Below are 23,201 nucleotides of genomic sequence, written 5' to 3' on the forward strand. Positions count from 1 at the left end.
GCAGCGCTCGTAGGTGCGTTCTAGGCGCTCATAGAAAGTATCTTTGGTCACATCGTCCTTCTCTTCCGTTGGGGCGTAGGCGCAAATAAGCGATATGTTGAAGAACCTCGCTTTGATGCGGATTGTGGCAAGACGTTCATCCACCGGGGTGAATGCCAGGACTCGGCGACGGAGTCTCTCTCCCACCACAAATCCAACACCAAATTTGCGCTCCTTTATATGGCCGCTGTAGTAGATGTCACAAGGATCCACCTTCTTCCGTCGTTGTCCTATCCACCACACTTCTTCGATGACGGTGATATCAGCCTTTAGTCGTATGAGGACATCAACCAGCTGGGCAGAGGCACCTTCCCAATTAAGGGTCCGGACACTCCAGGTGCATGCCCTTAATTAATTATCCTTAAAACGTTTGCGGGGGTCGTCATCAAAAGGGGGGTGTCACATCCGAGGATTTCTTCGATTTTTCATTGGTACTTCGCTTTTATGTGGTAGGTCCCAAATCCTACGCACAACCGCAGAAGCGGGTTCGCCTTCTCACTTTAGCTCGCTTTCAAACGGATGTCTGTTGGCTACCCAGGGGATACTTGGTCTAAACCCGGAAGTCGTGAGCTGCTTGAGTCATATGTAAAAGAATCGTTCCTGGCCACTACCAAGTGAATGGCAATCAGAAACTTTCCTCACTTGCGTGAACTTCCACATATGACCCATATATATATATATATGTATAATATACAGATTAATGCCACTTTTCTTAATTCCACTTTATTTATTTACTTAAATCCTTTTAATTTATATTATTTATTTTTTTTATTCCCTCGCGTGTTTTTGATCGTAGGGATCACCAAAATGTTAAAAGTGAGACACGTTCAGCTTCGGTTTCAAAATAGTACTCAAGCTCTGGTTGGCCAGAGCTCCTTTAATTATAGAATATGCAAAGTCTAACTTTAACACACATTGTATTATACGTGTAAGTTAACGCGAAACGCTGGCAGTCAAGTTACACTGTCTGTATTGTCTGTCTAACAGAACAATCTGAACAAAGTAACTTAATGCCAACAGCTAGCATCGTGGGATTCGCTGACTCAACATACTCCCAACGGCTACGACAGGTAACTACAGCAAGTGCAGCGACGACAGCGTAGGTTAAGTTATAGTTGTAAGTGAATTGTATGTTTAGTTCTAAAAGAGACTCAATAAAGAGCACATCTCCTATTCGTCTTATAAAAAATATACAGCTGCTGTATAAACTTGCTCAAGAAACGCGAATAACTTATTTTTTTTCAACATACATAATATACATAGTATTACGTTATTTAGTTTTGAATATTAATTAAATTCAAATAAATATACATACATATGTATATATAAAGTATATGAGCTGAGTTTTTGGCTTATTTTATGATGTTATTTGTATTTATTTGTTCCTGAAAAAGTCCTCTTCGGCCAACAGACCGATTAATCGGCATCAGCATTGGCCGAATTTGGGTAACGGTCGGACACTATGCGATTCTGAGAAGTCAATATTTTTTAGTGGGAACAAGTTTGAGTGAACAAGAGTATAATCCTACTGCATATTCTTTGAGTACTCTTGGCGGACCATCTATTGCACGAGACGATGTGATGCAATATTTCATTTTGCATTAGTATATGGATGTATTATAATTAATAACTAATGTGTCAAATGGGGACTTTTCTGGTATTATCGGATGGCGATCGCTATATGTAAGGCTTGAATTAGCAATCCGACCTTTCGCACGATACAGTCCTTCCGTGACTGAAAATGGGTGTAGAACTAAGAGTGAATTCCTTTTATCAATCGGATTTGATTATTTTAATAATAAGAGACTCTGCTGAAGTGTCGCTTCTGAGTTGATGCGATAAGAGCGACCTTTGCTTTCACATCATTAAAATAGTTGAAATCGGATAATAACCACGCCCATCTCCCATACAAAGATTATGTTGAAAGTTACTAAAATTGAGTTAACTCACTAACGAAAAACGTCAGAAACGCTAAGTTTTACAGAAGAAACGGCAGAAATTATGATTTCCGTTATTCTATTGGACTTTATGCCGAATATATGGATCAAATTTTTTTAATAAAACTATATCAATAAATTGCTAGAGTATAAAATGTTCGGCTGCACTCAAACTTAGCCTATATCAAGCAACCTCATTTAAGCGCGGAACTCCCTTTTTGAGGTTAACGAGGCTCTGGAGACCGAGTAAAGGCGGTATAACCTTATCATCTATATAAAGTAAATGGGGTTGTAAAACTAAACCAGATACTTTGCATCAGGTCTGGGAGGCTTCAGTCGACCTCTCGAAAGCAGAATCGAAAAATAATCGGTCAATCGTAAACCAAACTTATCAACGAAGCCACAATGAAGAAGGCTCGGTTTAAAACAAACACTCATCCAAATCACGATCTTTTGCATGAAAAATAGGGCCAGATTTGGAGCGTGGAATATTTGCGCACTCTCAGAAACTTCACGTCTAGACCAAGAGCAAAGGATTTATTGTGAAATTGAAGTTAAATTATTTTGCAACAAATATTGTAATGCATGTGAAAACTTACGTTATAGAATAATTCATTTTTCAATTCAATTCAATATAATTGGACAAAAATCCGCTGTTTCTGTTTACATTATTTTGTTTCACACGCGTGTGGGGAAAAGCGTACTGAAGTTTTGTATTATATCAAACATGTTACAGAATACCAAAACATTTATTTCTTAAAAAAAATCAAGTTAGAAATATGTTATAAATTTGTCAAGTGCACAGATAGGGCTGTTTGTGTCCAACCGTATATGGTGTTTTTAGCTAGATGGGTGTTTCAGCTTTTTTAACACTGGGGTGCTGGTGGGGCTGGGGTGTCACAGTTGGGATTTGCTAGGATTAGGTCTGAAATCTTATCCCAAAAATTCCTCTTTATTTGATAGCTTGGAAGCAAGTTTGTAATTTGCGGTATTGGGGTAGTTTTTATTTGAGTTTTGGACTACTCTTCCTCTTTTATTAAGGCTCTAAATTTGAACAGTTCTCCTCTGTACTCGAAGTAGGCGACTTCTGTGGCTTGTAATTCCCTACTTTGATTTTCGTTTAGTAGCGATTGAGTTTTTGTGCCTTAGAGCAGCATTGTTTCTGTAATCCTGTGGCTCTTTTTGTGTAGGTGCTTTGGGATGTAAGGGGAAAATTGCTAAAGTGCAACATTGAATCATTGATGTCTTTTGTGACAGTATACACAATTGAATTTTATTTCGTAATTACATAGATTGTGCACATGACAGGTAATTTATACAAAGTTCGCATGATGTATTTTTATTCTGTTCAGATGTGAACGAAGGAGTTTAGAAAACGATTCCATTTGAGTTGTTGTTGCTTAGCTTTGCTTAGCTGAATGCTTTTTTGTCTACCCTTTCTGCGATTTCGTATTGGGTAGTGAGGAAATATTTCATTTGTTGCCAAGTTGAACATTTTTTTCGTGATGAGAGCGATTGCTCCCATAAAAGAAACGATTTTAATGGTAATGCTGCGGTGCATATGTTTACCAGTATAGGGTTCCAATTATCTGTGTTGTGGGAATACTTTATGTCGATAGAACCGACAAACAATTTGAAACAGTAGATTGTTCTTTATTGTTTAATTTTTAATATTTGGTAAGTTCATTAATATCATCACTTGTTCATTGACCAATATTCTTTTATTTCATATCGTGATCATAGAGCCAAATTGAAATTATCATCATTTAATGCGAAGTGTTTGACTATGTTTGACTTTGAGGAGAATGTCTGAACTTGCCTCTTGAGCTTGTGATTATGGCGGCTATACGCACAGATGGGGAGTAGGGGCAATCGACTTTAAGAATTTTAATTGGTCATAACTTTTGTCTCTTCGTACTGGTCTAAACAAGTTTTACATTTGGCGAAAACGGAGAATTTGAAGTTGAAGTTGAAGTCTTATTAAGCTGCCACTGTCAGAAATGTCTTTTCCCTTATTTGGAACGTGTCTGAAATTATTTTTGGTATTGCTGGAGAATGTTTGCCAATGCGGACTTTGAATACGTATGTATATATGTAAGGGTTTATTTATTTTTTTTGTTTTTTTACACCTATTTCCTTTTTAGTTTTGTGAATCGTGTTTATATTCCTCCCCGGTTTTGTTTTTATTCGATTTCTATAAAGATCACTGTTTATCTTGGTTTATATATATACATATATATATTTGGCGTAAGAACCGCTTAGGCAATTATAGCCGAATCCACCAGAACACGCCATTCATCTCTCCGTTTTGCAATTTGGAAGTTTTAAGTGCAGCCAGGTCACTTTCCACTTGGTCTTTTTAACGGATTGGATGTCGTCTTCTTTCACGGGTTCCATCAGCGGGTAGGGCATCCAATATTTTTAATGCTGTAGTGTTTTCCTCCATTCGAACAACATAACCTATCCAGCGTAACCGATGTATCTTTATTCGCTGAAATACGCCTATGTCGTCGTATAACTCGTACAGCTCATCGTTCCATCGTCTACGGTATTGGCCGTAGGACCATAACTATTTCGCAAACCCTTTCTCTCGAAAACTCCTAGAGTCGTCTCATCGAATGTTGTCATCATCCACGCCTCAGCACCATACATCAATGAGCGACTTGTAAAGTTTAATTTTGGTTCTTCGAGAGAGGACTTTACTTTTCAAGAGTGATTCAGCGTTTGATTTCGAGACTATCTGCGACTTCAATGTAATGACTGTCAACAGTGATGTGGGAGCCAAGACGCGAGTGCGCTGAATGTTTGTTTGATGACAGGGGATATTTTGTCTTGTCCAAACCTATACGCTTCACTTCCTTATCCCGTCTTGTTGTTGTTTCCAATGATATCATTATCATCGGCGTACGCAGCTGTACACTCTTATATAACATTGTACCTTTTCTATTTAGCTCTGCAGCTCCTATTATTTTTCCCAGCAATAGATTGAAGAAGTCGCACGATAATGAGTCACGATAATGCTCAAAGTCAGTTTACATAGCCGTATTAGTTTTGTATGGATACCAAATTTAGGCATCGCGGCATAGAGGTAGCTCTTATTCGTGCAATCGAAGGCAGCTTTAAAATCGATGACAAGTTGGTGTGTATCGATTCTCCTCTATCGGGACTTTTCCTAGATTTGGCACATGGTGAACATCTGATCCATGGTGGATTTTCCAGGTTTAAAGCCACGTTGATAAGGTCCAATCAGTTCGTTGACGGTTGGCATCAGTCTTTCACACAATACGCTCGTCGGGAATGCTTTTGTCCGACCATGCAACTATTAGTTCTTCGCCGCCGCATTTAAATAGCTCGGCCGAAAATTCATAGGCCCCGACGCTTTATTGTTTTTTTAGAGAGTAATTAGTATTTGAATTTCTTCATGGTCGGGCAATGGAACATCTGTTGGGGAATTCTCTTTCTTTTTATGTCTGTAAATGTGCTTCGCTTCTCTCTTGAATCTCGATATCCCACCCCGTGGTCGATAGCAACGTTGCGAGGTAAGCAGTCTGCTTTCTCTCCACTGCGAAACGACAATTCTTTTCGTAGCAACTGCCGTTGCCGAAGACCAATTGTTTCGGCTGCAGCGATACGCATTGAGTGTGAGATACCGTTCTAAAATTCTCTTATATCGATATGCTTATGAGTGCTCTCAGAGAACGAGAGAGAGGAGTGCCAATCGAATCGAAAATCGTCCGTCTGTCTGTTGCGATTGCAGCTTTCCGACGTCGAACCTTCATTGTGTTTCTTCACGTTCTTTGCTGCACAGAGGTGATTGCGTATCTTCGCTGCTACCAGGTTGTGGTCCGAGTCAATGTTTGGTCCTCGGAGAATACACGTCTAAAACCAAGGACCAGGATATATGTCTTCCGTCAATCACAAAATTTTCGATGTGATTGCGGATGTTTCGACCAGGAGGCAGCCATGTTGCTTGATATATTTTTGTTGTGCTTGAATCTGGTACTACAGACAACCATATTGCGGGCCCCAGCGAAGCCCTTTGGCGATGATTTGTCATGAAGACACAATTTTCCGACTGTTGTGCCAAACCTTTCTTTACCCACCCTAGCGATTTTGACATCGTTGCGGGGGCAGCGCTCATAGGTGCGTTCTAGGCCTCATGGAAAGCATCGTTGGTCACATCGTCTTGCTCTTCCATTGGGGCGTGGGTGCAAATTAGCGATATGTTGAAGAACTTAAGTTTTATGCGGATTGTGACTAGACGTCCTTCACATATCCAACAAAAAATTTGCGCAGTAGTAGATGTGATAAGGACCCACCTTCTTCCGTCCTTGTCACGTCCATCGCTATTATTGGATGGCGGTGATGTCAGCCTTTAGTTGTATGAGGACATCAACCAGTTGGGCAGAGGCTTCTTCCCAATTAAGGGTCCGGACATTTCATCAAAAGTGGGGTTTCTCATCCGAGGCTCTGTTTGATCTTTCATCATGATACCCCAAACCCTACGCACAACCGCAGAAGGCGGATTCGCCTTCTCACTTTAGCTCGCCCCAAACGGATGTCTGTTGGCTACCCAGAGGATACTTTATCTAAAACCGGAAGTCGTGAGCTGCTTGAGTCATATGCAACAGAATCATTCCTGGTCACTGGTTCGTCGAAAAAAGATCTTTTTTCATGAATTTTTTTAGAAAAAATTGTTGCTGTAGGTTTATTTTACTTATTATTATATGAAAGTACAACATTTGAAGGATACTTAAAAAAAAGTTTTATCGAAAAATAGCGAGGAATAACGTATTTATCGTCGATCCCTGCAGGCACCTCCTACAGCATCACTGGATCATCCGAAACCAAAAAATTAAAATGCTTTCTTTAGTTTATTAGTTTATCTTTCAATTGACGTCGAGTTTTTTTTAATCCTTCAATTTTTCAATTTTTGGTACCTTTTTCAAATCAAAATGACGATTTTAGACGAAAAAATCGACCTATTTGTTATTGTAAAATTGTTAGTAATTAAAATTTTTGGAAAAACTCGACGACATTCGAGAGCTATATATATGTAGAATATTTGTTCAAAATTTCAAAACGATCGATGCAGCAGTTTTTTCTGTAGGCTGGTCACCGACTTTAAAAATGACATATTTGGGAAACTCGATTCAAAGTTTTGTACACTTAGCGCAGGTAGCTGGAGGTACCGTTATTCAACCTGCTGTAACTTCGTTAGTTTTTCTCCGAATGACCTAAAATTTTAACACAATATTCTTGAGATGTTGATGGTTCAGAAAATTAATAAAAAAATAATACAAAAAAAAGTTGTCAAACCTTACTTGTATTAACCCTTAATTGTATTGAAGTAAATAAAGCAACTCAGAAGCAGCGAATTCTCACTAAACCATTACTCTGTCGCCACAATACTTTACAATTATTACTTAGTAGAAAGTTGACTCATTTGTAAATATAAGTTTTTTTCAAAAGTCCTTTCCGTTTTCTTTATGTCCATTGCCAATTCTAAACGAAGTTTGGGTTTTTTTCGGAAATAAGTTGCTCATTCTGTATTGAGCTCTGTTGGTACTCGTTATCGGTTAATGTTTATTTATATTGTTTTGAGATGATACAATAATTTTTGGATTTTTCCATTATTTAGAATCAAATCGAGGTCTCTAAGAAATGGTTGCTGTGTGCGTCCACTGCGCTGCTTATTTTCGGAAGAATCATTACTTTTGAAATTTTTTTACACTGGTTACTACTATCGCCCTACTTTAGCAAACTTTTTTAAAACTTTCCCTATTTCAATGTTTTTTATTATATGTCCTATAATCTATCTTATTTTAACTAAAATTGCTTTTCGCGGAGTTATTGTAGGTATTAAAATGTCCAGATTATAATGAAATTTAATAATAGTCAAACAGTAACCATAATTAAATAATTAAAATAAGCTTTTAATATCAAATGTAAATAGCTCTAAATTTTTTAAGCCAACGACTTGCATCCTATTACAGAAGACCATATACAAGCAGTTGAATATATTTAATACGATTTATTATTATAAACTATGAATCGCCCACGCACGGGGATCATTTATATACAATTTTACTGAGAATGTTGCCATTAATGTAACTACGTACATACTTTAATTTACGTATTTACTTTAATTTATGCGTGTCACTGGGTGGAACATGCACAATTTTTGATTCTAAACCAAACTACGATCCTATTATACCTAAGATGGACATATGGTTTCCGTACTACGATGTGTACGACAATAAAAGCTCAAGAAATCATGTACCAGCATAGTGACACACATGTAGTATTGTACTATGTTTACATACATCAGCTGATACAAATAAATTCAAGCAAAATATAATTATGAATAACAGGCAGGAATATTGATCCTGACATAGGTATAGCTTCAAGCAATCTTAACATGTTATTGCCCATTATAATTATTACTTCTTAACATATTTTACACATAATTTTTTCAAATTTAATTTTTTGATTTCATTTATTTTGAATTTAATTTATTTTCTGTATGACAAAATGTCAGAAAATATGTGATTGTGGTATAAGAGCTTAAAGCTTTCGGTATGTTCAATAAGATCCATTATAGTACATTTCACAACACCACAAAATTTCAATGGTTTCTAGAACCGTATTGTAGTACGGAACACAATTTGCTTTCAAACAAAATTCGGAACACCGGTGATACACATATGGTTTCTAAAGCATACTTCAATATGTACTATATGTCTGTCTCAGGTATTACAGTCCTTTTATATAGCATAAAGCCGATAAGCACATGTTCTCGGATAATTGGACTCGGTTAATTGATTTTCCCGCTTAGTTGGTTCAAAATATATGTTATCAAAACTCATTTTCCTTTTAAATTATATATATATATACATTTGGCGTAGAAACCGCTTAAGCGATTATAGCGGAATCCACCAGATCGCGCCACTCGGTCCTCCTTTTTGCTTTTTGGCGCCAACTGGAAACACCAAGTGAAGCCAGGTCACTTTGCACTTGGTCTTTCCACCGGAGGACGACCTCCACTCTTCCGCGGCTTCCTCCAGCGGGTACTGCATCGAACACTTTCAGAGCTGGAGTGTTTTTATCCATTCGTACATGACATAGACTAGCGTAGCCGCTGTCTTTTTATTCGCTGAACTATGTCAATGTCGTCGTATAAATCGTACAGCTCATCATTCCATCGTCTGCGGTATTCGCCGTTGCCAATGTTCAGAGGACCATAAATCTTCGCAAAACCTTTCTCTCGAAAACCCCAAGAGTCGTCTCATCGGATGTTGTCATCGTCCACGCTTCGGCGCCATACATCAGGACGGGAATAATGAGCGACTTGTAGAGTTTGATTTTTGTTCGTCGAGAGAGGACTTTATATTGCAATTGCCTACTCAGTCCAAAGTAACACCTGTTGGCAAGAGTGATTCTGCGTTGGATTTCAAGGCTGACATTGTTGGTGTTGTTAACGCTGGTTCCCAAGTAGACGAAATTATCTACTACTTCAAAGGTATGACTGTCAACAGTGACGTGGGAGCCAAGACGAGAGTGCGCTGACTGTTGGTTTGATGACAGGAGATATTTCGTCTTGTCCTCATTCACCACCAGACCCATTCGCTTCGCTTCTTTATCCAGTCTGAAAAAAGTAGAAAAAAGGTTGTTGTTTCCAATGATATCGATATCATCGGCGTACGCCAGTAGCTGTACACTCTTATAGAAGATTGTACCTTCTCTATTTAGCTCGTATTATTTTTTCAAGTAATGGATTGAAGAACTCGCACGATAGTGACTCACCCTGTCTGAAGACTCGTTTGGTATCGAACGGCTCGGAGAGGTCCTTCCCGATCCTGACGAAGCTTTTGGTGTTGCTCAACGTAAGTTTACATAGCCGTATTAGTTTTGCAGGGATACCAAATTCAGACATCGCGGCATAAAGGCAGCTCCTTTTCGTGCTATCGAAGGCAGCTTTAAAATCGATGAAAAGATGGTGAGTATCGATTCTTCTCTCTCGGGTCTTTTCCAAGATTTGGCGCATGGTGAATATCTGGTTCATTGTCGATTTTCCAGGTCTAAAGGCACACTGATAAGTTGACGGTGGCCTTTGGTCTTTCACACAGTACTCTCGATAGAACCTTATAGGCGAGATTTAGGAGGCTTATCCCACGGTAATTGGCACATATTGTGTGATCTCCCTTTTTATGAATTGGGAAGAGCACACTGAGATTCCAATCGTCAGGCATGCTTTCTTCCCACCATATTTTGCAAAGAAGCTGATGCATGCACCTTATCAGTTCTTCGCCGCCGTATTTGAATCGGGTCCCGCCGCTTTGTTGTTCTTCAAGTAATTGCTATTCGAATTTCTTCATAGTCGGGTAATGGAATATCTATTCCATCGTCATCGATTGGGGAATCGGGTTCGCCATCTCCTGGTGTTGTACTTTCACTGCCATTCATCAAGTCGGAGAAGTGTTCCCTCCATAATCCCAGTGTGCTCTGGACATCCGTTACCAGATTACTTCCTCGGTACCTACATGATAATGCTCCGGTCTTGAAACCTTCTGTAAATCGCCTGATCTTTTCATAAAATTTTCGAGCATTACCCATGTCGGCCAGCTTTTCATACTCAAGCATTTCGGCCTCTTTCTTTTTAGTCTGCAAATGCGTCTCGCTTCCCTCTTCAGTTTTCGGTATCTATCCCAACCCGCACGTGTTGTGGTCGTTTGCAACGTTGCGAGGTAGGCAGTCTGTTTTCTCTCCACTGCGGAACGACACCAACTGGTTTTTTGGCGTTGCCGGAGACCAATTGTTTCCACAGCTCCCTTATATCGAGATGCTGATGAGTGCTCTCAGAGAGCAGGAGTGCAAGTTGGCTACCCAGGGGATACTTGGTCTAAAACCAGAAGTCTTGAGCTGCTTGAGTCATATGTAAAAGAATCATTCCTGGCCACTCCCAAGCGAATGGCAATCAGAAACTTTCCTCACTTACGTGACCTTCTACATATGACCCCATTGTATGTAAATACAAAAACTTTTTATTGAATTTTTTTTATAATGGTAAAAAATATTCAAATATTTGAAAAGCTTTAAGTGCACATACATGTGTATGCAGTCTCCTTTAAGGGGTTAGGTGGGTTTAAAACGTTGAAAACATGAGTTTATTTATATATATATTTTTTTAATTATACAATCATATATTTCATGCAGCATATTAAAGATACATATTTAAACAGTTTATACAAATTTCGAAAGCTTAGACGTTGATACCTCTTCTACCATTAAGTGTCCAAAAAAGGTTCTTGCCGTGGACATCATAACCCATTATCATCCAAATCAACAAACAATAATGCAATCTGTTACAGTACTGCTACTGAAAAATGCGAGGTTCTCAGTCATATTTTTAGTAAAAATCACTCTGTCTCGGCTCATTTGATTGATTCCTCTATAGAAGCCGATGTCGCAAATTTCATTTCGTCACTTAACACAGAAAATACGTTGCCTTCCGATAGTTTCTAACGGGTGATTTTTTAAGAGCTTGATAACTTTTTTTAAAAAAAAAACGCATAAAATTAAAAAATAAAAAAATCTCATCGGTTCTTTATTTGAAACGTTAGATTGGTTCATGACATTTACTTTTTGAAGATAATTTCATTTAAATGTTGACCGCGGCTGCGTCTTAGGTGGTCCATTCGGAAAGTCCAATTTTGGGCAACTTTTTCGAGCATTTCGGCCGGAATAGCCCGAATTTCTTCGGAAATGTTGTCTTCCAAAGCTGGAATAGTTGCTGGCTTATTTCTGTAGACTTTAGACTTGACGTAGCCCCACAAAAAATAGTCTAAAGGCGTTAAATCGCATGATCTTGGTGGCCAACTTACGGGTCCATTTCTTGAGATGAATTGTTCTCCGAAGTTTTCCCTCAAAATGGCCATAGAATCGCGAGCTGTGTGGCATGTAGCGCCATCTTGTTGAAACCACATGTCAACCAAGTTCAGTTCTTCCATTTTTGGCAACAAAAAGTTTGTTAGCATCGAACGATAGCGATCGCCATTCACCGTAACGTTGCGTCCAACAGCATCTTTGAAAAAATACGGTCCAATGATTCCACCAGCGTACAAACCACACCAAACAGTGCATTTTTCGGGATGCACGGGCAGTTCTTGAACGGCTTCTGGTTGCTCTTCACCCCAAATGCGGCAATTTTGCTTATTTACGTAGCCATTCAACCAGAAATGAGCCTCATCGCTGAACAAAATTTGTCGATAAAAAAGCGGATTTCACATTTCGAACCGAACACTGATTTTGGTAATAAAATTCAATGATTTGCAAGCGTTGCTCGTTAGTAAGTCTATTCATGATGAAATGTCAAAGCATACTGAGCATCTTTCTCTTTGACACCATGTCTGAAATCCCACGTGATCTGTCAAATACTAATGCATGGAAATCCTAACCTCAAAAAAATCACCCGTTACATCAATTCTTAAAAAATTCGTACATTATTCAAGAATCTAAAAGCTAAAAAATCTCCGGGCATTGACGGTATTAACAATAGCTGTCTAAAAGCTCTTCCCAAAAAAGGGGTACGTTATTTTGCTAATATAATAAATGCATGTCTACGGTTGAGTTACTTTCCTAAGGTATGGAAAAAAGCTAAAATCATAGCAATTAAAAAAACTAATAAACCACCAGACGATCCATATTCTTACCGTCCCATAAGTTTACTCCCTTCACTTAGTAAAATCCTTGAAAAGGTAATTAAAGAAAAATTAACAGCTTTCATTGAAGACAATGGTATTGTTCCAAACCAACAGTTCGGTTTCAGTTCAATACTGTTCACGCCCTGGTCAGAAAAAGAAAAGTCATAAAAAGCAATTTTACAAGGAACCAATCTACAGGCATGGTACTAATGAATATCAAAGCTGTTTTTGATTCAGTTTGGCATGATGGACTCCTTTACAAGATGAATCAATTTAACTTTCCGATAGAACTAATTAAAATCGTTCAAAACTTTTTAAAAAATCGTAGTTTTTCAGTATTTATTGGAACCAGTCAATCCCCATATCTCGAAATCCCAGCTGGATGTTCCCAAGGCGCTTGTTTATCGCCTATGTTGTACAATATCTTCACAGCTGTTTTTCCCCAATTAAACGAATGTAATACATCAATATTTGCTGATGACACTGCTATCCTAAGTTCTGGAGAACTTTCTGTAGATATCATTACTAACTTACAATCAGCTCTTAACGCATTGATCAACTATTTTACTAAATAGAAGATTCTTATAAACCCCCAGAAAACTCAGCTATTTTTTTCAGTAGAAAACGAAAACCATGTTACTTGCCCCAGAACTGCGTTATACTGAGCAATATCACTGTTCCTTGGGATGATACGGTAAAATATCTTGGTGTTATTCTGGACACAAAACTAATTTATAAACACCATATTTCGTACATTATTAACAAAATTAATATTTTAATTAGAACTCTTTACTCCCTCATAAAATCGGGCCTAAGCACTTACAACATGAGCAGTTTGTTTAAATCAATTTTCCAACCTATAATCTTTTATGGTGCACCAGCCTGGTCTAGTATTGCAAATTGCCATTTAAAAAAGTTGCAAGTGTTACAAAACAAACTGTTAAAAATGTTTTTGAACCTCCCTTGGCATCACTCCACTATCAATCTTCACTTAATTGCTAACATAGAATTAGTATCCGATAGACTTTCTAAGTTAACACAGAATTATAATTCCAAATACTGTAATTCAATATATCAACATATAATTGAACTTGTGTCTTAACCCTAGTGTAAGCTTTTATATATAATATATTTTTTTTTGTTTCAAATGGGATTTTATCTTAATTTTGCCCCCAATTATATATAAGAATTAAAAAAATTGTTGTTTAGATTATAAAAACGTTGTTATAATAAAGCAGAAAAGACAATTGTTTGTCTCAACTCTTATATATAAAGTATTATTAGTCGTCAACACAGATTTTGAACAAAAAAACTAACTTTTGTGGTAAATTTTTTTTTTTTTTTGTTAAATATACTGACTCGAAAAATAGTTGCAATAAAGATGTGTGGGAATTTTTCAACAGAATCACTTCATAACTTTTCAAGAAATCGTGTCTTGACTTCAAAATTCGAGTTTTGAGATAAATCCGTTTAAAGTTTTACATTCTTGAAATTTTAATCACATCGATTTCATACTTTCGGATAATATTTTAATGTTGTACAATTTAATAAGGCAAATAACTTTCAAATTTTGATTCCCACGTAATCGCTTAATTCATCAAATGGTCCAAATAAACGTGATTCCTGTAATTGAACAAACTGTTCATTTAAACGGGATTCTTTTTATTTAATTCATTTTAACTATTTTTTTAATTAAGCGAGTTTCTGTTAATTGATTCCCCGGTTAATTGAACGAAAATATGTGCAATTAAGCGAAAAGTAATGTATTTTCATTTCTGCTTAATATTAACCATATTAATCTGCGAAACATTGCGTCATTAACGGGATTTGTTAAAACCACCAATGCAGATATGGAGAAAACCTTTATAAAAGAACCTTCTTACAACGGTAGTGAAGTAGGCCCAAAAAACAAAAAAACAAAAGAATAATTAGCTTGTGAATAAATAAAACTCTAAGATTAAACGATGACTACACCTAACTCGGAATAATGATGCGAAAAACCGTCGCAAATTAGATGTTAGCTAAAATTTGCAAGGAAGTGGATGAATATTTTGTTTTTGAATTACAATTATTAAAAAATGCAGTGAAATTTTTAAATTAACTGAACACGTATTTTTTATTTTCACTTCAGATGATACTGCTAGGAGTTATGCTGTCAACGCCTTTTCTCTGAGGATTCGCCGGGAAGGGAAAGTCACAATGAAAGCGTTTTTCATATTTTTCTTCAAACATTTCAGTAATCCGTCATTAAATGTGTATCCTTAAGTCAATTAGCATTGTGAACTTAATATTTAATTTTTCATATTAAAAATAAAATCATGGAAAAAAACGCGAATGAAACTCATTAATGATCAAAAAAAGACTGGTAGCATTAGAAACTTCTGTACAAGTGAAGTTTTGAGTAGTTATAATATAGAGTTATAGGTTATTATACATATATATATATATATATATAGAAGTTTCTAATGCTACCAGTCTTTTTTTGATCATTAATGAGTTTCAGTTATAGTTATAGGTGTGTTCTCCCAGTTTGAAGAAAAGTCACACAGATGGCCGAAATTCATTATAATAGGGGTAAAATGACTATCCATATATAGGGTATGTTGGGCTAGGAGAAGGTTTATATTCGAGAACGTGTTTGCAACAAATTTCATAAAGAAAATTCACGGTTTTACCAATATATTCTGCATAAAGTCCGCAAAAAACGAAAATTAAAAAAAAAACGATTTCGAAGTTGAAATGGGTATGTAGGGATAGATGAGATTCTCCAGATTAAAATATACATTAATACCCGCTTACTTCACTTAAGTGGTGATCACTGTTATAGTTTTCGAGTGTTTTGTTTAAAGATTAAAAAAAATTTTGTGAATTAATAGAATTTAATAAAAATTAACATGCTTTATTCGAGCAAATTTTATATAAAACAAATACGTAAAATGAATATAGTGAAGCTAAGTGTATAATACATAGCATAAATGCAAAATTCACTATAAATCGGGAAATTATATGTTAAAATTTATGTATTTTCAAACTTTAAACACGAAAATCTCGGAAACTAAAATTATTCTGATATATACTAAAATTGTATATATATATTCAAAATCTGGAAGAACTCCTCTATCAGACCATACTCATTTTACTCCGGCTGGGGTAAACCACCAAACTTAAGTATTAAGGTTATATCTCCAATTGAATTGGTATTTATTTTACATATTAACCGATATACACGATTTAAAGCTCAGCGGAAATTTTATTATGTATCACATAAATTCCTCTAGAAGAATTATCACACACTTCATCTTGTTAATTGGCGTAGGCAACTCTTACGCAATTATAGCCCAATCTAGTAGAGTGCGCCATTCCTTCCTCATTTTTGCTATTTCGTTACAATTAGAAATACCAAAAGAAACCAGTTCGCTTTCCACCTGGTTCGTCTGGTGGATGTCTGGCTGGGGTAATACAAGGACCAATTTCAACCAATTTCGTCACCAAACTCAAGTATTAAGGTTATATCTCCAATTGAATGGGTATTTATTTTACATATTAACCGATATACATCATTTAAAGCCCAGCGGAACTTATATAATTTGTCAGATGATGGATTTTTTTCATCAACTCGAACAACATGACGTAGTCGCTGTATTTTTTATTCTTTACACTATGTCTGTGTGTTCGTACAACTCATCGTTCCATCGTCTGCGGTATGCGTCGTTGCTAATGTTCAAAAAACCTTAAATATTCCGCAAAACCTTTCTCTCGAAAACTCCTAGAGTCGTTTAATCGGGTGTTGACATCATCTATACTTCTGCACCATATTTTTTGTATCGAGAGAGAAAACTTTACTTTTCAATTGCATACTTAGTCCAAAGTAGCACCTGTTGGCAAGAGTGATTCCTTATCCAGTCTGCGTACATCAGTAGATGTACATTCTTTTATAAGATTGTATCCTCTCTATTTAGAAATGTGGCTTATATTATTTTTTTCAGGTTTAGGTTAAAGAAGTCACACGATAGTGAGTCACCCTGTCTGAAGCCTCGTTTGGTATCAAACGACACGGAGAGGAACTTCCCGATCCTGACAGAGCTTTTTGTGTTGTACAACATCAGTTTACACAGCTGCACAGAGCGGCAGCTCCTTTTCGTAGGAATTCCCAATTAAGTATGCATGCAATCAAATCGTGATCCTTGAAACGTTTGCATGGGTGGTCATCAAAAATGGGGTTTCTCATCCGAGGCTCTGTTTGGTCTTTCATAAGGGAGGTTTTTAATGGTGGGTCTCAAACTCGACACATAACCACAGAAGCGGGCTTCGCCTTCTCACTTTAGCTTCCAAACGAATGTCTGTTGACTACCCAGAGGATACTAGATCTAAAACCGGAAGTCGTGAGCTACATATGCCACCTTCCTGGCCATTCTCAGTTGAATGACAGTCAGGAACTTTCCTCATTGTGGGAACTTCTACATATGACCCCATCCCCAATGTCATATTATAATTCAAAATTCACTTTTAGCACCAGGTTCCATTATTATGAGGAAAATATACTTTCAGAATTTAGGCTTCAGATATCGAACGGTAGTTTTGGTAGAAAGTTAGGTAAAGGCACTGTGGTCAACAATGAGTAACTTGGTTCTTGGTTTTAGTTTATATTTAGGTAAGTGGTGTGACATCTTTAGAAGATTATTTGTCCGAAGTTTTATTAAAATATCTTCACTGGTGCTTGAAAATCAGATGGTATAAAAAATGGTGTTATTAGGAAAGTAGGAGCGATTCTGACTTTCTATATTTTATACCAGAACATATGGACTTTAATACAGCAAATTTGAATGCTAACGTAGTTACTGCGATTTAAGATTTAGGATGAGTTCAAAGTTACATGTTGCTTTGTATAAGTACGAAGCATTGAGTTCATAAAAAGCAAAATGCTTAATATATGCAAAGTATTAATTTCCAATGTTTTTATTGTAAAGCAACCCGCTTCTGCGGTTGTGCGTAGGGTTTGGACTCACCACATAAAAAAACCCTCACAAGGAAAGACCTAACATAGCCTCGGAAGAGAAATCCCACCTTTGATGACGACCCCTGCTAACGATTTAAGGATAACGATTTGAGGCTATGCACCTGGAATGTCCGGACCCTTAAATTCGAAGGTGCTTCTGACCTCCTGGTTGATGTCCTCATACAACTAAGAGCAGACATCACCGTCGTGGACGGTGTTTTTGGCACAACAGTCGGAAAACTCAGCCTCCATGACGAAACGTCGCCAAACGTCCTGAGGCTGATCGACTTCGCTGGGGCCACATTCCAGCACAAGACCAGTACCTGGTAGCAGCGAAGATACGAACTCGCCTCTGTGCAGCAAAGAACGCCCACCAACAAACACAGGGATGAATGTATTGAACATTCAAAGAGTACGGACGTGTTTTAATGCGCTCCGTGATTTAATTGAATTATTAAAAGCAAATAAAATTAAATAACAAAACAACTACAAGTACTGTGGAAAATCAAAAGCTAAACATAAAAAAAAGAAAAATAATACTAAAACAAAAAAGAAGCGCTCTGCCGATCAGCAGAAGGGATCAACAGAGGCAGAACAAAACAGCAAGTGCACAACAACAAAACAGCAGACTATAGCAAGCAAGCAGGTACCAACAAACGAGCGGACACCAAAGGGAAAAACAATGCAAGGTGAGCATGTACCAAAAAGAAAAACACCATCTGTACAGATTGGTATTGACCGCTACGTCAATATTAAAAGGAAATCAAGTCCTTTAAAGTCAGCGGTCAATTCCAAAAAATTCCAACCCGCCACGCTTGATACAAATAAGCCAGGAACTTTAAATGGCAACAGATTTGCCATACTAAGCAATGGATCGAACGACGATGCGAAGGGTACCACCACAGTCGTGAATGCCAAGCCGCCGCCAATATATTTGCGAGAGCGTAGCTCTAATGTACTTGTTGCGAAACTAAGTGAAATTGTAGGTACTAACAATTTTCATATAGTGCCTTTGAAAAAAGGCAATATAGATGAAACTAAAATACAGTCCTTCACTGAGAAAAGTTTTATGGATATAGTGAAATTTTTGTCAAATAACAATAAAAACTATTATTCTTATCAACTGAAGAGCTCGAAAGGCCTAGTTGTTGTTGTAAAAGGCATAGAGTCTTCGGTAGAATCTAATGATGTCAAAGAAGCCCTTGAAGAATGCGGCTTTGAAATTAAAAATGTGGTAAATATCTTCAATAGAAATAAGGTACACCAACCAATGTTTAAAGTGGAATTGCTGCCAAACTCTAACCCAATTAAAAGGAATGAAACCCATCCAATATACAATTTAAAATATTTGTTACATCGTTGAATTACCGTTGAAGAACCTCATAAAAGAAATGGTCCGGTACAATGCACCAACTGCCAAGAGTATGGGCATACCAAGTCTTATTGCACTCTACGCAGTGTTTGTGTGGTATGTGGTGATTTACACCCTACATCAAAATGTACTCTTAAAAAATAGGATACAAATAAAAAATGTAGTAATTGTGGAGGAAATCACACTGCTAACTACAGAGGCTGCCCTGTATATAAAGACTTGAAATCAAAATTATCGCTGGGAATTCAAGCTCGTCGTAACCAAATGATGAATATCCCTCGTAACGAAAATATAGTAATTACAGACCAGAGTTCGAAACCTGGTAATTCTAAGAATAGTCTTATCCAAGGAAGCTATGCAAATGTGCTAAAAGGCAGCATTGTGCAAATGCAACAACCCCAAAATCCACCTAATGGAGGTATTGAAAATATGATTCTAAACCTTACTCAATGTATTACACAATTTATGTCTAGCATGCAAAACATGATACAAGATTTAATTAAATCACAAAATCAAATGCTACAGACCTTATTATCTAAAAAATGAGTATATTAAATATTTGTATATGGAATGCCAATGGTATAAACCAACACAAACTATAGATAATACAATTTCTGACTGAAAAAAGCATAGATGTTATCCTGCTATCAGAAACTCATTTAACAAATAAGAACAATTTCCTTATACCGGGATATAGACTTCATGCTACACATCATCCAGATGGAAAGGCGCACGGTGGAACATCAGTATTGGTTAGAAATCGGTTAAGCCACCACGCTTTAGAACCGCATGCTACAGCCCAGTTACAAGCTACAACAATATTTTTGAAAAATCGGGGTGCTGACCTCAATCTAACTGCTATATATTGTCCACATCGCTTTAAAATTACAGATTGCGAATTTAAAGACTTTTTTGGAACGCTAGGTCCAAGATTTCTAGCAGGTGGAGATTACAATGCAAAACACATGTACTGGGGCTCACGTCTTATTAATCCGAAAGGACGGCAGCTGTACTACACTATTGTAAATAAGCACAATAACCTTGATATAATATCTCCTGGTAAGCCGACATACTGGCCCAGTGATAGAAACAAAATACCAGACTTAATAGATTTTGCTGTAGTCAAAAACATAGCTAGATCGCTAATAACAGTAGATACATGTACTGACTTATCTTCTGATCATTCTCCTGTACTAATAAACTTATGCGAACAGCCCATGATAGTTGAGCCGAAAGTTTCTCTAACAACTCATAAAACAAACTGGTTGAAATATAGAAAATATATCAGTAGCCACATTAACATAGATTTAAAAATAAATACAGGAAGAGATATTGATAACAGTATAGAAGAATTTAATGATGTAGTAACTAATGCAGTTGTCTTGGCAACACCAAAAAGAAACATTAAGGTTTTTAGAAACATGACTAATAATGAAATAGAAAAGCTTGTGAACGAAAAAAGGCGAGCTAGACGCGAATGGCAGATACATCGCTCTCCTTCTACTCAGTTTCAACTGAAATCTGCTGTACGTAAGTTAAAAAAAGCGCTTAAACGCGAGGAAGAATACAGCACTGAAAATTATATAAAGAAACTGTGTCCAAATTCTACCAAGCAAAACTCTCTTTGGAAAGCCCAAAAGTCTTTTAAGCCACCGGTAGATTCCAACATGCCTATAAGACAGTCAAATGGTAATTGGGCACGAAGTGACGAAGATAAGGCAAATTGTTTTGCAAAACACCTAGAAGAGGTATTTCAATCAAATTTTCCAAAGAACAATTTTAAGTTGCCAATCATCCACAATACCACAAACGAATCACTTGGGTCTATTAAGACTTCAACTACTGAAATTGTTAGTATCATAAAAGAGGTTAATCCAAAAAAATCGTCAGGCCACGATAATATTACTCCAAAAATGCTAATTGAGTTTGCTTTAACAGTGCTCTCCTTGCTCTTTAATGCAATTTTTAGTTTCGGATACTATCCTATTTCATGGAAAAAGTCGCAGATAATCATGATAGATAAACCGGGAAAAGACCTGACACAGCCGTCATCATACAGACCAATCAGTCTTCTACCCTGTCTTTCTAAAATATTTGAAAAAGTGTTACTATCAAAGATGTCTCCTTTCCTTCATGAAAATAGTGTAATACCAACGCACCAATTCGGTTTTCGTGCAAAACATGGCACTGTAGAGCAAGTAAATAGAATAACTAACGAAATTAGGAAGGCATTCGAACTTAGAGAGTACTGTTCTGCTATATTTCTAGATGTGGCTCAGGCGTTTGATAAAGTGTGGCATGAAGGACTTTTGTATAAGATTAAAATAATTTTACCTTTCCAATTGCATAAAACCTTGGAGTCCTATTTAAAAATAGAAAATTTGCTGTAAAAGTAGGTGATTTTATATCTGATGAACGTTCAATAAGTGCTGGAGTACCACAGGGCAGTGTTTTAGGCCCAACTCTATACATCATATATACAGCTGATCTTCCAACTGCTAATAATGTTTTGACATCAACTTTTGCGGATGGCACAGCTTTAGTGAGTCGTAACAAATGCCCCATTATAGCATCAAGAATATTAGCAAAGCACTTAAGTTCTGTCGAAGAATGGCTAGCAAACTAGCGTATAAATGTAAATGAACAAAAGTGCAAGCATGTTACATTTTCCCTAAGACCAAAAATGTGCCCGGCAATAAAAATGAACAATATTCTAGTGCCTCAAGCGAATGAAGTTACCTAACTTGGTATTCACCTAGATAGAAGGCTTACGTGGAGAAAACATATATCTATGTAGTAAAATAACGTGCATGAAGATAAGAGCTGCAAATTTAAATTGGCTTTTAAATAAAAACTCTAAACTTAGCTTAGACAACAAAGTGCTTTTATACAATGCGGTCATAAAGCCGATTTGGATGTATGGCATTCAACTGTGGGGTACGACCTGTGCAACTAATATTGATATAATACAAAGGCTCCAATCGAAAATGCTTAGATCAATCACGTGCTCACCATGGTACATGCTCAATGAAAATATCCATAAAGATCTTGGTATCCCTATGGTAAAGAAAGAAGTAGAGGACAGCAGATTGAAATATTTATCTAAACTCCGTGATCACCCAAACCCATTGGCTAATGCTTTAGTACATTCCTGCGATCAAACACGCCTAAAAAGAAGGGGTATGCCTGCGTACTAAAGAGCAACGTTTCACCAATACAGCTCAATCACTTGGTTGAGCTTGTCTAGCTTTTAAATAGATTTAAGATTTTATAACTTGTTGTTAGGCTTAAAAACAAGCAGATTCAATAAATAAGAAAATATTGAAAAAAAAGGTTCGATGTCGAAAAGCCGCAAACGCAGCAGACAACCGAGAAATTTTCAACTTGACTTGCACTCCTGCTTTCTGAGAGCACTCATAAGCATCTCGATATAAAGGAACTATGGAACGGGATCTCAAAACCCACTGCATACCGCAGCACTCGAAACAGTTTAATTTCAGAAACGACAAAAGGCGAGCTGGTACGATAAGGATTGTTGTTTAGCAGTAGAGAGAAAACATACTACCTACCTTGCAACGATGCGATCGGCCACAACAGGTGCGGGGTGGGAATCTATCCCATCGAGAACTGAAGATGAAAGCGAGACGCTTTTGTACGTAGAAAAGAAAGAGGCCGAAATGCGTGAGTATGGAAAGCTGGCCGACATGGGTAATGAAAATATGAGGCACTTAACAGAAGGTTTCAAGACCGGAGCATTATCATGTAGAGACCGAGCAGGTAATTTGGAAACGGATGTCCAGAGAATACTGGAATTATGGAGGGGACACGTCTCCGAACTGCTGAATGGCAGTGAAAGTACGAGACCAGGAATGGAACAGATGTTCCATAGCACGACCATGAAGAAAATCGAATAGCAATTACCCGCTTGAAGAACAAGAACATCGGCGGGGGCCAATGGATTGCCCGTCGAGCTATTCAAATACGGCGGCGAAGAACTGATAAGGTACATGCATCAGCTACTTTACGGAATACGGTAGACAATTGGAATCTAAGTGTACTCTGCCTAATATGCGCCAATTAGTGTGGTATAGGTAGGTAGGTAGGTAGGAATGCAGCTCTTCTGGGCTCAATTAGCGCTAGATGCGCCATTTTGT

At 37.2% G+C, this 23,201-nt stretch overlaps 1 protein-coding gene across 12 annotated transcripts in view; it reads left to right on the forward strand.

The window, feature by feature from the left end:
• The window catches only part of LOC105220378 (probable nuclear hormone receptor HR38), a 319,583-nt gene that overhangs the window by 79,980 nt on the left and 216,402 nt on the right, over window positions 1–23,201 (forward strand). For 11 of the 12 annotated variants that reach the window (XR_008470546.1, XR_008470547.1, XR_008470548.1 and 8 more), the window contains one exon: window positions 14,811–14,915. The exons of the other annotated variant lie outside the window; for it this stretch is intronic. The gene's annotated coding sequence lies outside the window, so the exon portion shown is untranslated. The remainder of the gene's footprint in view (window positions 1–14,810; window positions 14,916–23,201) is intronic. 12 annotated transcript variants of the gene reach the window in all.

This window comes from Zeugodacus cucurbitae, chromosome 3, assembly GCF_028554725.1.
Source record: "Zeugodacus cucurbitae isolate PBARC_wt_2022May chromosome 3, idZeuCucr1.2, whole genome shotgun sequence".
Lineage (NCBI taxonomy): Eukaryota > Metazoa > Arthropoda > Insecta > Diptera > Tephritidae > Zeugodacus > Zeugodacus cucurbitae.